The 14,761-nt window shown below is 40.5% G+C and overlaps 1 long non-coding RNA gene across 8 annotated transcripts in view; it reads right to left on the reverse strand.

The window, feature by feature from the left end:
- Positions 1–221: 221 nt before the first annotated feature.
- The window catches only part of LOC140633382 (uncharacterized), a 103,921-nt gene continuing 89,381 nt past the window's right edge, over positions 222–14,761 (reverse strand). For 5 of the 8 annotated variants that reach the window (XR_012030981.1, XR_012030984.1, XR_012030979.1 and 2 more), the window contains 4 exons: positions 14,306–14,379; positions 11,720–11,943; positions 8,351–8,459; positions 1,909–3,449 (listed from right to left, as the gene is read on the reverse strand). This is a non-coding gene — a long non-coding RNA (uncharacterized lncRNA). The other 3 variants (XR_012030980.1, XR_012030983.1, XR_012030985.1) reach the window with 3 other exon arrangements.

Genomic DNA, 14,761 nt, shown 5'->3' on the forward strand with positions numbered 1-14,761 from the left:
TGATGATGGACTGAATCTCCAATTAGGAAAAAATTTTGCTATAAAAGACATTATTGGGATCATTGACAAGATTTGTATATGAAACGTATATTCATCAGCATGTTAAGTTTCTTGTTTTTGATCATTGTCCTGTTATGTTATAGCATGTCCTTATTCTTGGAAAGTACATGTTTTAAGTATTTGAAAGCAAATGAACGTGATGTTTATTTATTTTTTTTTTAATTTTTTATTGGTGTTCAATTTACTAACATACAGAATAACCGTGATGTTTACATATTATTCTCAAATGGTTCAGAATATGTGTGTGTCTGTGTGTGTGTAAGAGAGAGTGAGCGAGCGTGAGCACAAATGTAAAATGTTAATAATGGTAAATTTGACTAAAGTATATGTGGATGTTCTCTGTACTATTTTTTTCTTTGCAAATTTTCTATACATTTGATATATCAAAACAAATAGTTAAAAAATAATTTTTATAGAGGACCTATGCTATGCCAGACATTGTTCTAATTATTGAGATACAGCAGGTTACAAAAGAAAACTTCTTGCCATCAGGTAGTTGACATCCTAATTGGGGAGACAGAATGAACTAAAAAAGCAAATGATGTTGTATATTGGATGGTGATAAGTAAAATGAAGACAAATAAGCCGGGTAGAAGGATAAGAAATTCCAGAGTGGGGTATTTGCAATTTTAAATAGATGGTGGGTTAGACACCTGTTTTGTCTTCAAGTCTCTTGAATACAGACTCTGATGTCAGCCTGATGCAGGTGCAACCTGGTAGCACCACCTGCCTTTCGTCTCCCGTCCTAGGGCTGCCCTATTGATGACAAGGTGTATGACACATCTCTCAGTGCTCAGACTTGTGGATGCCTGACCCAGAGGTGCAGGTTACTTAACAACCCTTGTTGGTTTGCAAACTCGCCCCCATATTTGCAGGGCAAAAAGAGACCAAAGAAAAGAAGCAGGTTATTCCAGATTGGTAGGTGGCAGGTTAAATAAGGGAACTTACATATGTGGCTATCTTGGATGGAGGCAAAATGTGTAGGTCTCCACACCTGCCTGCCCAATTTTAAAAGCCTATAGTGGCCTTAACTGGGTTCAGTCACACAAACCATCCAGATGGTCTCAACAACACCTTATCCTCTCAAGCCTGTGTCTTTGGAACAGCTCCCACTCTGAGAACTAGAGGCAGAGTATACTTTTTAAGGACTAGGGTGGGGATGAGGACCTCTGATTGCCCAGGTCCAGCTTGAAGTTCAACCAGCAGTCGTGTCCTCTAGATTACTTTCTTCAACACCCCCTGGGGCTAACCTTTGACCAATGTGGGAGAGGAGCTGATAGATACATGCTTCCTCCTTTCTCCTCCACCCACCTCCATAAATGGAGGGTCCTAAGGGACCTATTGAAAGAGTTCTCCATTGGTCCTATAGGATCAAGTGACCAGTCACCAACTTTGTATTGCTATTTCGTATCCTTGTGTAAGTCCACCTGCCCTGCTTTGCCCCTTTTCCTCTCTCTTCTGACCCCCGAAATCACAATCTCCGATAAAGTACACATAAGCATCTTCCTCAGGCTCTGTTTTTTTGGGGAATCTAAGCTAAGATGGTAGCAGGGAAGGACCCATTGAGAAGATACCTTCTTAGATGGGAATTTATCGAGCATCTAAAACAATTCAGTGATATAGGTTCTCTTGCTATCATCTTTTGTTTCATTGTTGAGGAACCTGGGGTTTGGGGAGATGATGTAGCTAGCTCAAGGCTGTGCAGCATAGATGCAGAGGAACCCAGTTCTTCTGTCTCCTGGCTCACTCTCATTTGCCACCTCTTTTCTCCCATTGTTTATTACTGCCATTTCGAAAGTTCCAGTTTTACCGATGAAGTCAATAGGAACCTAAGAAAAAGTTTTTGTCAATGTCAGGATCTCAAGGTTAAGGAAAGGTTTATAATGAGGATCAGAGTGTTAGTGATAGTGATAATCTTACAGTGTTAGTCAGGATAGCTCAGACTTTGCTGCACTAACAACTCCAAAATTTCACCGGCCAAAAATAAGATCTCATTTTGGTTCATTTGGTTATATCTCTATGGCAGGACAACTAGGGGTTTCCACTCTGCATTGTTTTGTAATCTAGGCTAATGGAGCAGCCACCATCTGGAGCATTGCTGGCTGCTGCAGTAGAGGCAAAGAGCGCTCCGGAGGGTCTTGCACCAGCAATTAAGTGTTCTGCATGGGAATTACATATGCCACATTCTGTTCACAATTCATTAGCCCGGATGACTGTACCCAACCCAGCAGGGCCAGGAAGCAGTCCTACTCTTATGTTAAGAAATATTTGTTGAACAGCATTAATGACTATCACACCCACTGAGAAAACTCCAAGGGGAAATGAAACTCAGGTAACAGAGGCAAGTTCTTCACTGCTATCATCTTGTCCTCACAGAGAACCTCTTCTCTCTGAGACGAGAGAGACAGCAATATATGTCCTGGGATTGCGTGGCTGGCTCAGTCAGTAGAGCGTGTAACTCTTCTGAGTGGTGAGTTCAAGCCCCACATTGGGTATAGACCTTACTTTAAAAAAAAAAAAAAAAAGTACAGGTGCCTGGGTGGCAGAGTTGGTTAAGAATCAGACTCTTGGCTTTGGCTCAGGTTGTGACCTTGGGGCGGTGGAATTGAGCCCTGAGTAGGGCTATGGGCTCAGCATGGAGTCTGCTTGGGACTCTCTCTCCTCCTCTCTGCCACTCTTCCCTTCCCCATGCTCGTGTGTGCTCTCTTCTCTCTAAAATAAACAAATAAACCTTAAAAAAAGTATATCCTGCTTATTTAAAAAACTGTATTCTAAGTGCTTGTCTTAAAATGCATTTTTGGCTGATTTTTAGTAATAGTATTTTGAGGAAGGATAGCTATTACTCCAAAGTTCCACAGGCATCAGTACTGCTGGAAGAAATGATGACATCCCTTTTAACCTCAACCTAGTTGTGTCTTCCTTATAGTTTTATTTGTGTATGCCCTATTTACTCAGTGACACTCACAGGTTATTCATTGCCCAGGTAAGTACATGATGCAGCAGCGTTATCACTAGCCATTATCTATAACATTGGCCACCATGTCGAGCCTGTCTACTAAGTGCAGATTTTGTTATAGTTCAGTCTTTTGTTACAGTGAAAATGAGAGAGGGTTCCCATATGGTTTTTTTGTTGTTGTTGTTGTTCTAGATTTTGCAATACTGGAAAAGGTGGATCTTAACATTTTGTCAAAAAGAGTATATTTGCTATTCTTTGAGAAATGCCGTGGTGTTGGTATCACATACGAATCAGCAATTTAGCCATCTTCAACTGAACTGCATCGTCCCAGGTTCTCGGGGATAACATCACATCGGAATCTTTATTGCGGGGAGTAGATTATATAGATTATAGCTATTGCTTCCTCCTTATCAGCATAGCCTGCTACTTCATTCTGGAAAGAAATGAAATTATTGTTACATGGCTTGCACTTTTCTAAGCTCTGCTAGCTGCTTCTTAGTCCCTCCTCCTTTTATTTGGAAATGAACTATTTCACAGCTTATTTTAGTATCTTCTAGGTAGCAAGGCTAAATGCATGATATGTAATTGCCAAAGTGATCTTTTATTTTTCCACTTTAAAGATGCCTTTTCCCAATTGTTGGCATGATGGGTTCTCTGTTATAGCCACAAAAAATTGTTGTCACCTTGTACTCTATATCAATGCTCCCCTTGACCTTCTTCCTGTGGGACAGTGAAAATATTGAGCAAGTAACCAAACCTAGAAACACCTGTTTTGAGTTTTTGCCTTGAGACCAACTGGCACTAGATTATTAGATTGGGAAGGGCTGGCAATCTTTTTCCAAGGTGAATCCTCCCTTTCTTTGGCAAGTCAGTCATTTATTGAATATTTACCTTGCATTTTATTTTGAAGCTCAGAATGGTAAGTGAATGCCATGATCAGGTTTAAATTTTCGGAAAACGGTACTGTTAACAGTGTGCAGCATAGCTGTGTACAACAGAGTGAGGAATAGGCTGAAAATAAGAGTTGGAGTAACCCAAACACAAAATGACGAGAGATTGAATTGAAAACAGTGGTGGGAATAACAGGAGAGAATAGATTCAAGAGCTCTCCAAAGGGAGGATCTACACTTGTTGACTTGTTGGCTATGGGGAGAGATGAGAAGGAGCACTAAGGAGGATCTCAGATAGTTAGCTTGACAACTAGGTGCATGGTGTTGCCATTCATTGAGAATGAACACCAAAGGAAGAATGGTGTGTGTGTGAGTGTGCGTGCATGTGTGTGTGTGATATTAAGTTAGTAGCAGTGGAATTGCTGAGAGATGATGAGTTAGTGATTTAGATCCAGAAGCCAGCAGAAAGCTTCATCTATTTAGTATATTTTTATTGTGTGCCTGCGCCCTGGGCATAAAATATGCCAATTCCATTAGAGTGGTAGTTAAAACCCTGATTCTGATGAGATCAGATCAAGACTATGGGTGGAATGAGAAGAGCTAGTTCTCCCTCCTCTGTCCCACTGCTAGATGCTTCTCTCAGCACTGAAACATGCTCTCATACTGCTCGCCTTAGAAATCCTCCCTGTACCTCTCATCCCCTGCATTACCTTTCAGCATCCATCCGTCTCCAACCTGGCCTGGCTGCTGCACCCAGCTGGCTCTGGCTGAGGCAGCAGAGCTTTCTTTCTATGCTACTACATCTGAGGAGCATAGAAAGTATTCTGGCCTCGAAATGCCAAGATGGTTCAGCATTCCCATAGGCCCTTGCTGCTCCTTCCTGCTGCTCTGAATTGAGAATAACTCTTTGTCCTAGTCCTACTCTGTGTCACCTGCCATACACCCTGGCTGAACACTGTAGTGACATTGTTTATGCCTCTCTGTCTCACAGTGTCCCCTGGGAGAAGATCTCTTCATCCTTGCTTGTAGTCTGTCTTGCCATTAGGTTCAGACCTAGTCTGGGGCCCTGGGCTGTAGGGTGGACCCCAATTACCCTCTTCCTCTTTCTTCCAGACCCCTCCATCACCTCCTTTTCCTTCCCCACCCCTCATAGAGTAATATACAAACTGCCTTAGAGGCTAGTCCTTCAATGAAAATCCCCTTGCAAATATAAAACTTAAATATAAAGGGTTTTAGGGAGGAGGAGATTTTAAAAGTAACATATGCTTGCTGTAGAAATCATTCAGGAAATGTAACAATGTATAAATAAAAATCTCTACTATAATTACCCAAAATCATCACTCTTAACATTTTCAGTGATTTCTTTCCCACAATGTGCCTAACATTTATTATTTTATTTAAAAACAAGATTATACTATACATGTAGTTTTTTATGTAGTTTTTAAAAAGTCAGTTAAAGGTTTATTTCTGTTATTAATAGATATAGATGACATGATTTTTAATGGATTGCACTTTGTTAGATGGCTTACTATTTTAATCAATCCTTCATTGACAGGTAGGTGGCTTCCAAATTTTTAATATTGTAAACAAGTCTATGCTGAATGGCCCTATACATAGATCTCTGTGGGTTTTGTGTATATGTGTGTAAGTTATTTCCTTAGGAAATACTCCTAGAAGGTAAATTACTTGGTCAAACTATTTATACTATAAAATCTAATATATATTGTCAAAATGCCCTTCACTTAAATTCTACCAATTTGCACTCCTGCAAGCAATGTACAGGAATGCCTATATCATATTTTTGACATATTCTAGGTATTTTAAAAACTCCACCAATGGTGCCTGGGTGGTGCTGTTGGTTACGCATCAAACTCTTGGTTCGGGCCCAGGTCATAATCTCAGGTCCTGAGATTGAGCCCTGTGTTGGGGCTCACACTCCGCATGGAGTCTGCTTAAGACTCTCCCTCTCCCTCTACTCCTTCCTCTCTTATGCTCCCCCCTCCACCCAAATAAATAAATATAAAGAAAAGATTCAGTATGTCAAAACAGGACAAGATTGATTACTGTTTTTAGAGTAAAATCCACCGCTGAATGACTGGTTTTCAAATCTCTTGCATCAGAACCACTTGGGGTGCTTGGCAAAGTGTAGTATCTGGGCAAACCTTAATCCTACTGAGTTGGAGTCTCTGAAGATGATACCCCAGAAACAGAATTTTTCAAAAGCTTCAGGTGAGAATTACTGGACTTGGGGGTATCTTCTCTCAGGGGCTGCAAGGCCTGGCCCCTTTAAGCCAGTTGGAATTACCCACTAGCTACCTGCTGGAGGAAGCTGGGGCTCTCAGTTGGAGTAGAGAATTATAGTATGCTATCTGGGAAGAGCAACTCAGTAAGCACAATGACTTTATCTGATTACAACATTAATAGAAGTTCTGTGAGGGCAGGATCCATGCATGTCTTGTTTGCCCTTGATACTACAGTGTGTCATACAGTAGTGCTTGGCATATCCAGGGGCTTAGTAAGTATTGGTTGGACTGATAAATTCTCCTTTTCTCATTTTTTTTAAACAGACTTTATATAGGGCAGGTTTTGGTCCACAGCAAAACCAAGTGGACGATACAGAGATTTCCCATCTATCCCTACCCGCCCCCAACCTCCTTCATTATCAACATTCCCACCAGAACCTCACCAGGTTCACAGCTGATGAACCTGTGGTGGCCACCACCACCACCACCATCATCATCATCATCCAAAGTCTGTAGTTTACATTAGGGTTCACTTTTGGTGTTATAACTTCCATGGGTTTGAACAAATGTGTAATGCCAAGTATCTACACTATAGTAAAAAAAACCCAACCTCTGGTAACCTGTGATCCTTGACTGTCTCTATAGTTTTGCCTTTTCCAGAATGTCATAGAGCTGAAATCGTATGGTATGTGGTTTTTCATTGTTTCTTTTTGTTTGTTTGTTTCTGAAGAAGTTTTCCTTTAGGATAAACTTGCCTTATTACTAGCTTTAAGTTAGGCTGTTTCGCTTCTCAGACCAATGCAAAGCTACATTTTCTGGGTTGGGGGAAGAGAATTGTTTTCTTCTCAAATGCATCCTTCTGAGCTCAGGTCATACAGGGAATAAAGGAGTAACTCATAACAAAAGTTAGGGAGTTGGGCAGGTAAGGGGCTGTATAGCTGTTCTTCTCCAGTCCTGCGCCTTTGAAAGTACACAGTAGAGGTTTGCTAAAAGAAAGGGGATGGGGGTGGGGGAGGTGCAGGGAGAGGAAAGAAGGGACTTCCAAGTGTATTATGGGTGATTTAACTTAATTGTCTAGTCTCTGCTTTGATTTTAACTTGACAATATTTAGGTCTACAATTGAGGTAAAGCAAAGAGATCCATTTTGAAGATGAGTATGTTGAGTTTGAGGTTAAGTAAAATCTCTGGGTGAAGTTCACATCCCTTCATCCAACTAGGGCTGAAGAGTGACCTCTCTGTAGTGAAGTATCAACTGGACTTGGAGGATTTAGAAGAGGGATGGATTAATTTGGCAAGGCACATGGAGATTATGCGCAGGTTTGTTAACTATGGTTTGAATGCTTTCTTAATTTATTTTCCATTGACTGTGAGTGAACTGTTTTGACCCAGGGTGCAATGCTTTCCAAAGGCAGAGGAGACATTAGAATCTGACACCATGATGACATAGATGATAGGATCTCCACAGGCCTGTAACTTTCACAAAGGCAGTAACATTACTATATTTCACCATTGAACAACCCAGCTATTGCCAGAACAGTACTGGACACACATCATATATCCCCCATCAATATTTGTCTCTTGAATGAGTGAATTTCTACTGGTGAATATAGCTTATTCAAATACCACAACCTAGCATTAAAATAAATTCTTCTAAAATTCTTTCATCTCCATACAGTTTTAGAGAAAAAAATTTTTTTTCTAAGAATAAGGTCATTTTCCTTTTTTTTTTTGTTGTTGTTGTTGTTTTTGCTTGGTGAATTAAGTCTAAACTCCTCAGTCAAGTATTTGAAGTCCTCCATTATGATATGTCCCCAAGTTACCCTACTAGGATTATTAACTTCACCTGACACCAGCGGTTGAGCTAAAATATAGATGCTTATTCCCTATTTTTAAAACTGAGCCTTCATACTCACTATTCTATTTGTTTCCCTCTAACCAGGTCAAATCTCTTCTCTTAAGACTTCTCTGAGATTACCTGTGGTGAACATTGTGATGTTCCTCCCCTCCCCCCAATATACGTTCCTGTTTTCTTTGTCACTTGCCCAATTTCTAGTTGAGAACCATATCTTTCCCATGTGGGAAGAAGTCCAACTCCATTACTGGTGCTAAACAGCAGTGAAAGCAATTAACATAATCATACACTCTGGCCATAAATCAACATTTATGGATACCCAGGAATGGGTATGTGATTCAGGTCATACCAGAGTCAGAGGCAGAGAAGAGTGTTGGCTGAGGGCTGCTCACTTCCTGATTGAGATGATGATGCATGCAGCTCTGGAAATTGTTGGCAGTCATCTAGGTTGGATGGAGCTGACATGATGGGAGGTAGAGAAAGAAGCTGGTCCTTGACAATATCATTGAGTCCCACAAAGCCCATTTTCTAGTTGGCTTTCAGTGACATGAGCCAATAACTTAACTGCATTATTGTATATACAAGCTGGTTTGAGTTGGTTTTGCTTTTCTTTTTCGAATTTGCAACCTACTGCTGCTCTCTCATAAACTGGTAATCCAGTTTTTCTTCTCAGCACTTCTATAACCTTCCTGTTAGTATATAGAGTAATATTCTATACTAATAAATAGTATATGTACTAATAAATATACATTTGTTTGTGTGTAGTCTACAGATATATATATATATAATCTAGTATAGTGACTTGTTCATAGTCATGGCTAAACAAACCCATCTATTAAAGAAACAAATGAGTCTTTCAAGGGTGAGTAAATTTTAACGGTAATAGAGTTAATCTAGGTCAGTGGATTTACCTTACTTGCATGAAAATTTTATAGTATGGTTTAAAAATCATATGTAAATATAAAAGCTAAAACATAAAAGTCTTAGAACATAAGATAAAAACCCATGGCATTGGATTTGGCAACTGACTCATAGATATGACAGTAAAAGCAAAACAAGACCAAAAAAAACAGATAAATTGGACTTCATCAAAATTGAAAACTTCTGCCCACCAGCGAACATTACCAATAAAGTAAAAAGATGGGATGCCTGTGTGGCTCAGCAGTTGAGCATCTGCCTTCAGCCCAGGGCATGATCCTGGAGACCTGGCATCAAGTTCCACATTGGGCTCCCTGCAGGGAGCCTGCTTCTCCCTCTGCCTGTGTCTCTGCCTCTCTCTGTGTGTCTCTCATGAATTAGTAAATAAAATATTTAAAAACAAAATAAAGTAAAAAGGAACCCTACAGAATGGGAGAAAGTATTTGCAAATCTCCTATCCAAGAAGGGTCAGAATAAACAAAGAACTCTTACAATTCCACAGTGAGAAGACAAACAACCCAATTTTTAAAATGGGCAAAGGACTCGAATAGACATTTCTCCAAAGAAGATGTACATACAAGTGGCCAATAAACATGTGAAAAGATTCTCAGCATCATTAGTCATCAGTGAAATATAAATCAAAACCATAAGACATCACTTCACACTCATTAGGATGGCTATAATCACAAAAGCAGAAAATAAATAGTGTTGGCAAGGATTTGGAGAAATTGTAGCCCTTGTCACTGCTGGTGGGAATGTAAAATGGTTTAGCCACTATGGAAAACAGTTTGGTAGTTCCTCCAAAAGTTAAACATAGGATCACCATATGATCCCACAATTCCAATCCTAAGTGTACACCCCAAATAACTGAGAAACAGGTACTGACCCATACTCATGTACACACATGCTCATTGCAGCACTATTCACAATAGCCCAAAGTTGGAGACAACCCAAAATGTTTGTCAGTGGATGAATCAGTGAACAAATGTGGTATATCCATTCAATGTGATATTATTCAGCCATAACAGGGAATGAAGCACTAGTACCTGCTACAATGTGTGTGGAATGCAAAAACATTATGCTAAGTGAAAGGAGATGGACACAGAAGGTCACATGTTATATAATTCCATTTATGTGAAACATTCAGGGTAAACCCATAGAGACTGGAAGCTGGTTAGTAGTTTTTAGGGCCTAGGGAGAGAGAAAAGGGAGAGTAACTGGTTACTGGATATAGAGTCTTTTTTGGGGTGATGAGTATGTTTGGGAACAACATAGAGGTGGTGATTGTACAACATCTTGAGTGTATTAAATGCTACTGAACTGTTCACTTTGAAATGGTTTATGCGATGGGAATTTTACCTCTCTTCTACGAACAAGTCAGTAGGAGCAAAACATGCTGACATGTGTTTAATACTCAGCTACCAAGTACTTTTTCAAATGGAATAGGGCTTCTGGGTGGCTCAGTAAGTTAAGCATCTACCTTCAGTTCAGGTCATGATCCCAGCGTCCTGAGATAGAGCCCCACGTTGGGTTCCCTGCTCAGCAAGGAGTTTGCTTCTCCCTCTCCCTTGGCCTCTCCTCTCTGCTTGCACACACTCTCTCAAGCTCTTTCTCTCCCTCAAATAAACAAATAAAATCTTTAAGAAACTAAAAAACCAAACCAAACCAAAATTGAATAAATAAATACTCTGATTCTGAGCTCAACTTTCACAATTGGCAGGAATCAGCATTACCTGAAGTGTGGGATGTATTTGGAAGGTAAGATGGGCTTTAAATAACCTTGCCTCATGTAGTGAGAAATTTAATTTCAAGGATCTTAGCGGTTTAGTCCTGTGAATGTATCAATGAGAGAGTCTCAGTTTGGTGTTAGGATGTTTGCTGTTTGTCTAACAACTGCAACACTTGCTAATCCTCATTTTCAACAAAGAGAGAGTGGGCTTCAGGCTCCCTGCCTTCTGTAGGCAATGCTATCTAAGTGGTCTTTTTTTTTTTAAGATTTTATTTATTTATTCATGAGAGACACAGAGAGAGGCAGAGACACAGGCAGAGGGAGAAGCAGGCTCCCTGCAGGGAGCCCAATGTGGGACTCAATCCCAGGACCCGGAGATCACACCCTTCACCAAAGGCAGGCTCTAAACCACTGAGCCACCCAGGCTTTTTTTTTTTTTTTTTTAAAGATATTAAGTGGTCTTAATAGCATTGTTGTTTTCTATTTTTGCTTTTATCTTCCACTTATGTTATGTGACACCTGTTTCCCACCGTTAGTGATTTGCATTATACTTCAGATAGTGATGCAAAATTTCCAATGTAGTTCAAGTAGAAATTGTGAGTCAACTGAAGGAAAAACAGTAAGTAAATAATAATATAAATGGCATGAGGACTTGGGGGGAAAAGGAGGACTCAGATGAGCGCTGGCATAAAGAAACACACATTAGATCTGGAATATGAGCACCTGCGTGTCTCACTGTGCAGCCAACTGGAGAGGCCACGAAGCCCCTCTGCTTTCTCAGTTCCTGCCCACCTCACAGAACTTTTATGGCAAGTAATTTACACATGTAAATCGTTATTATTAGATTATTTGTGTTGGGCATCACCTGTTTTGCAAGGGCTGCATTTCCCAGAGTCCCTTGCCAGCTCAGTTCTGATAAGGTGTCCTTCTGCCAGTGACATGCACTCTTGGGATTTGAATGGCATAAGGAACGTGCCATATTTCCTCTGGCAGTAGTGGCTGACACGAGGCTTTGGTAGACAGACATTTTTGCAGTGAAGCTAGACTACAAAGTATGCCCCTGACAGTTACCAGCTTCTAAGCTGTGAGGCAGCTGTGACATTGGCAGTGATTTCATGTCATTCCCTGTGATTTCTGACTCTGGATGCAGCAGCTTCCTGACATCAACTGCTGTGGAATAACCCAGGAGTTGTGTTGTTCACCTTCCCCCGTTGGCTCCTTCCAAAGAGTTTGTACATCGGATCCCCTGTGTTGAATATCTTCCTGCTGGTAATACCTTTGAGTAGTTTCCTGAACTGTAGTGGAGATATTAATTTTATTGACTTTTTAAGGAAGCTTCTATATATATAATAACAATACAGTAAGAGTTAACATTTGTTGAGTGTTTACTACTAGTCATTTCGGTAAGCCCTTTACATGCATGATCTCATTTAGTTCTTTTAAGAACCCTATGTGGTGATGTCTATCACTATCTTCATTTTGCAGAGGGGGAAACTGAGGCAGAGGGTTCCTCCCTGACCTAGGTCTCAGAGGTGGCAAACAGCAGAGTAGGGATTTGAACTCAGGCTGTCTGAATCAAATGTTCAATGACTCCACAACATATTGTCTCACCCCTGCACCACAAAATGTTACTTCAGGTCTCCAGTAAAGTCTACTTCAGGTTTGAAACCAAAACTGTTTTGGGATTCAGAAGTTTCGATTTTTAGGAGGGTGACACAGCACGTATACTGCATGTTACTTAAGGGGCAGCGTTAGTGGGATCTGGGCTAGGACCCCGCAATCAAACACTGATGGTTCAACAACGGGAGGAACATTCAGATTAAATAAAATAAAGTCCATAAATAGCCAAAGGAAAATCCAGTTGCTAGCAGATGAATTTAGGTGCCAAATTTAGGGGGGAAAACACTTTTGGTTTTCAGAGCTTTTTAAGATTTCAAAACTGCTGATTAGGCATTCTGGACCCAATCTTCATGAAGTGTTAACAAATAGAAAAGAGAAGTTGAGTAGATTAAAAAAAATTTTTTTTTTCCCATCTATTGTGTCATTTTAATTGAGTCTTTAGTCTGGCTACTTGAGACTACTCCTTTCCTTTTTTTTTTTTTTTTTTTTTTTTAGCCAAAGTGTGTGGACAGGGACTTATTTTCATGTCTAAGTCACATTTAATCGCAAGTATATTTACTTTGCAGACACCAGAAGGTTAAGGTTGTCACGTTGCTTCACGTTGGCCGAGTGTCAAAGGAAAGAGCCTCAAAGGAAAAGAGCCACCTCAAAGGAAAGAGCCAGATAGAATCAGCAGAAACATGCCCCGGAATGCCTAAGGATCTTTTACGGTTTACCTTGTTCTTCTATAACTCGACCTTCTTATACAGCATTTCTGTTAATTTTGACAAGTTTATTTATAAGGTTTTAGCTTAAATGTCTCTAAATATAGCCTTAGCACTGTATTTTTAATCAATTTATCCCAGTTACCAATATACGTGGGTAGCAAACCACCCTATACTCAATGGCTTAACAAACAATTAATTTGTGCTCTCATTGTTCCATGGGTTGACTAGGCTCATCTGAGGTGCCCTTAGTTGGGTTTCTTATTGGGTCACAGATGCTCAAGGCATCTGAAGGCTCAACTGTGCTGGATACCCAGGACGGCTCCCCCACAGGCCTAGCAGTTGATGCTATCGGTTGGAGGTCTAAGCAAAGCTTGTCACCAATACGTGGCCTTAACATGGAAGCTGAGTTTGAGGAGGGAGTCCACTAAGGGTAAGTATTTCAGAGTCCCAGGCAAAAGCTGTAAGACGTCTTATCATCTGGTCTTAGAAAATATTCAGCATCACTTCCGCCCTATTCTTTTGCTCAAAAAGTGAGTCACAGGGGCGGCCCAGATTCAAGAGGAGGACAGTATGCAAAGACGTGAACGTTGGAGGCATGGGTCACTGGGGGACTAGCTTTGAAAATTAGCACACAACTTATATAGATTTAGGTACACAAGGGTTTAAAGTTAATTAAAAAATCATATACACAGAGGCAAGTTTTATCACCTTAAGACAGGGACAAGAATGCCTTGAAATTGTACTTCACGTCTATTTCAATATCATATAGCACTTTTTAATACAATTGTTGGAGGAGATTTAAAAAAAATAAGGGGGGGGGGCACCTGGGTGGCTCAGTGGGTTAATCATCTGCCTCTGGCTCAGGTCAGGATCCCAGGGTTCTGGTCTCCTTGCTCATTAGGGAGCCTTCTTTTCCCTCTCTCTCTGCTCCCCATGCCCCCACTCATGCTCACATTCTCTGAAATAAATAAAATCTTAAACAAAAAATAAAGGGCATTGGTGTCTAGGAGGCAGTTCAATGGAGACTTTAAGTATGGCAACTTTAAGCGGGCAGAAGCAATTCTCTAAAGCTATAAAAACATAATGAGACACTTTCCAAATGATATGGCATCATTGTAGATTTTGGGCAAACCATGATAACCATTTTGTTATGAGAGCAGGGTAGCTGGTGAACAAAAGGGCAGAGGAGATAATGAGAGGCAGCCTTTGTAGTTGAAAACCAGTCATTCTTACTTGGTTTTTGTTATTTTCAGTCAGAGACCCTTTGGAGTATATGACAGAAATTTAGGAAATTTTTGCTCAGAAATGTAGGAAAATGGCTATTTGTTACCTTTGTTCCTCCCTCCTCCTTCTCTTCCTTTATTCTTCTACAATCATTTACAGAGAGCTGTACCAGGCACTGATCTGGACCAAGGGATAGAATAGGGAAGAAGACAGATAAGTTCCTTAATCTCATGACATGAACATTTTCAAGATAGAACCCCCCTCCCCTCTCCCCACCGGGGGGTGGGGGGGTGGTGCCTGGGTGGGACGGCTAGTTAAGCATCTGGTTTTGGCTCAGGTCATGGGATCAAGCCCTGCATCAGGCTCTGCACTCAGTGCAGACTCTCCTTGAGAGTCTCTCCCTTTCTGCCCCTCCTACTTGTGCTCTCTCTCTCTAAAATAAATAAAATCTTAAAAAAAACAAACAAACCAAGTATGCCAATAAATAAGCAAGATAACTCCAGATAGTTTTAAGTAATGAACTGTGATCACAACACCTTTCATAAAGTTTTATGTGGCTCCC

This window comes from Canis lupus, chromosome 5 (genome assembly GCF_048164855.1).
Source record: "Canis lupus baileyi chromosome 5, mCanLup2.hap1, whole genome shotgun sequence".
Classification (NCBI taxonomy): Eukaryota; Metazoa; Chordata; class Mammalia; order Carnivora; family Canidae; genus Canis; species Canis lupus.